General features: G+C 48.1%; 1 pseudogene; it reads right to left on the reverse strand.

The window, feature by feature from the left end:
• Positions 1-625: 625 nt before the first annotated feature.
• On the reverse strand, positions 626-2,545 carry LOC125527473 (annotated as a pseudogene).
• Positions 2,546-3,344: the final 799 nt, after the last annotated feature.

The raw sequence follows: 3,344 nt of genomic DNA on the forward strand, positions 1-3,344 counted from the left end.
GTGTTGAACGCGGAGGTGCCGTCCGTTCGGCACTAGGATCTCCGGTGATTTGGATCACGACGAGTACGACTCCATCAACCCCGTTCACTTGAACGCTTCCGCTTAGCGATCTACAAGGGTATGTAGATGCACTCTCCTTCCCCTCGTTGCTGGTTTCTCCATGGATAGATCTTGGTGACAAATAGGAAAATTTTGAATTTTTGCTACGTTCCCCAACACTTAGAACTTGAGCACCAATAGAATCAGGTTCCCAAAGGAAACGCCGACATTGTCTCGATAACATTGGTATATTAAAAGTGAGGGCCCGTATGCGGGTAGTTGGGCATGAGGCATTCCGTCTGATCATTCATAGCATTTTTGCCTGACGGAATTGACATTTTCATAACGGACCGTGGGTAGTTTGGGTCTGGGGCATCCGATCTTAATTATCATCCCCCATTTTCTTAATTTCCACATTGAAATTGACATTTCCTAGCAAACGGAAGAGGGAGCGAAAAACCGCCTAGAATATGTTGAGACAATATATTTTTTTTGTAGTGAACTCACATGAAACATAGAGTATAGTGTCGAAGGTGGCTAGAATGGATTGTACAAATAATCGCTCATTCATAGTACATATTAGATAGTAAAACAATCTCATGTTACATCAAGGAGTGCCCCTTAATAATCTCTTCAAAGCAAGCACATGCGGTTAATCAGGTTGTGTTTATTCTATATATAGGAGTAGCGTAGTAATAATTTTAATTAATGTATCTTGTGCTTCGGTAGGTTCATGCGACAGGGTAAGATGCCAGCATGTCAACGCCGCAGGCGCCCGTGCCTCTCTGGAGCTTCATGTAGCCTCCTTCTCTCCAGTTTTGGCCCCACGAGTTCTTGATGAGCCAGTAGCTTGTCCCATCCTGCTCGACACCGTAGCCCACCAGGGTGACCGCGTGGTTAATTTCTGTGCCGCAGGCGTCGCCGGTCATGTTGCCGCCATTGTACATCTGGAAGCTCGGCTGCTTTCCATCGATGCCGACGGACACGGGCTGGTTAGCGACGGCGGCGGCAAGCGCGTCCTCGTTGTTGGCGGGCACGACCTGGTAGCCGCGGATGGTGGCGGCCGGCTGCGTGGCATCGGAGTCGCACCTGCCTTGGGCCGTGACGTATGGGTAGGCGTCCTCGGTGGTGATGCCTCCGTTGTCCACTATGTACTCGAAGGCAGAGGTCATGAAGCCGCCGCCGCACCCGTGGTTCTCGGTGGTGCAGTCGAGCAGCTGCTGCTCTAAGAGGGAGACCATCTGGCCGGTGGTCTCCACGGCAGCCGCCGCAGAGAAGGCCCAGCAGCATCCTGTACGTAGCAAACCAAACGACGTCGTGTAAGTTTTACTTATTACGGATTACGGACTACTCACGGTAAAGAACGTGCATGCATGCATGCACTGAGTAGGTACGTATCACACCGTCCTTGGTACTTTACACCGGTAAGTGCGCCTGTGGTCCTCCAGTCAACGCCCTGCTCGTCGGCGGCGGAGAGGCTGACGTTCTTGTACTTGAATCCCGGCAGCATCTTGGGTCCCGGTGGCGCGGGCTTGAACCCGGTGTAGCTGGCGGCGAACTCCTTGCTGGTCAGGTCGGCGAACTTGTTGACGGCCAGGTGGTACTTCTTGGTGCCATCGGCGTTGGACCTGGCGACAAGCTCGGAGTTGGCTTTGAACACCTGGAAGCGCAGCGCCTTCTCTGCGTCATCCTTGTACTTGCGCCCGTGCTTGGCCATCTACTTCTCGTGGATCTATAGGCGGTAGTTGTAGTTGGTGCTGAAGCTATCGGAATCGGGTGCTTAAATAGGCGGCCTGCTGAAACGGCTTGATCGTAGGTCACGGCAGATGTGGCTGAATATTCCCAGCCCCAGACAACACGGTGATCCTAGGTCACGGCAGATGTAGCCTAATATTTCCAGCCCCACACAACACGGTGCTAATTTTTGGAACCGTGTGTGGAAAAATAATACGTAATTCTAAGTTTGAACTTCATCGAGTTTGGCAATTTTAGCCGAATACGGAATACGCTTGTGGACTCATATATATACGGTCACTGGTCTACTGTGACGCACGTCGTATTTATCCACTTGGCAAGATGTTGACACAGTCTGTTTGCAAAAAGAAAACTGTAAGAGACTTCATTGAGCTTTTCCATCGCCCTCTCTAATTTGGTACGTATGAGTTTGACTGCTGACCAGAGATTCAATCGAACCTTCCACAAAGAGTGCCATTGTCCAAGTTCAGCATCCGTTTACTTGCTGCCTGGTAGTACTAGCATAGTATCCTAACGTGTGCGTCGTGCACAATGTCATACCCAAATGACCGTGTCCTCGTTGAGCTAATTAAGGGTATACGATTAAGATAAGTTGAGTATGTAAAATGCTACTCCTAAGTTACAACCTACAAGCTTAGCTTAATGGTCCATCTAATGAGTTAATCCAGAGGGAGAAGCAGCCCGTAGCTGGATATTTTTCGCTGGAGCCCACTCCTTTAAAGCCGAATGACGCCCAGCTCACCTTCGTCATGACGCCCTCTCTCCTTTACACCGTACGTTCACCACAGACCGCCAAGGTGGAGTTCCCCGCCACTGTTATCAGGGCGAGGAGGCGTGCGCCGCCCGTGACACCCAAGAAGGCAGATCCAATGTCTCATGAGTCTTTGTCACATTGTAACATATAGTTGAATGTCATGCATTACCACAAAATAAAAATATGATGTCCATTCAATCACGCCACCGTGTCCGTTATTAACTCTTGAGTCAACCTACCAATACTTTTACCCTTCTATACAAAGATAAAAAATTGTACGATTTGATGAAAAAACAAACAAACCTCTCACTCATGCAATTTACAGCAAAGCCATCTCTAATGAAATGCACTTTGCCACATTTTCCAAAATAGAAAAAATATTCTGCTCAAGACAACTGTTACTGAACAGGCCAACTCCAACCCGCATCCCGCTCACTCTCAACCCTTACTCTTATCACAAGATTCCACTAACTCGTGTTCTAATTGGGCCAGTGATCGACGCCATCAAATGCTTCAAGAAAGGAGGCGGTAGCACCAAAAATAAAGCAAACTTCCTACTGGGTTGGCAACTCATCCAAGTATATTTGCATGGACCATTATAATTAAGGCAAGATAGATAAACTTAAACATAAAAAACAACAATGAACACAGGTCTACTGTTGCTCGAAGATCACTTTCCTTCTCATCCGAGCAAAAACTTCAGCTTTGTTTTCACATGATCTCTCTATAGCGTAGGTCAGGGCACTTGGTGTTGGAATTATTATGTGACCAAATGGTCAAAACGTTAATTACCATA

The sequence above is a fragment of the Triticum urartu genome, unplaced genomic scaffold (genome assembly GCF_003073215.2).
Source record: "Triticum urartu cultivar G1812 unplaced genomic scaffold, Tu2.1 TuUngrouped_contig_4002, whole genome shotgun sequence".
Classification (NCBI taxonomy): Eukaryota; Viridiplantae; Streptophyta; class Magnoliopsida; order Poales; family Poaceae; genus Triticum; species Triticum urartu.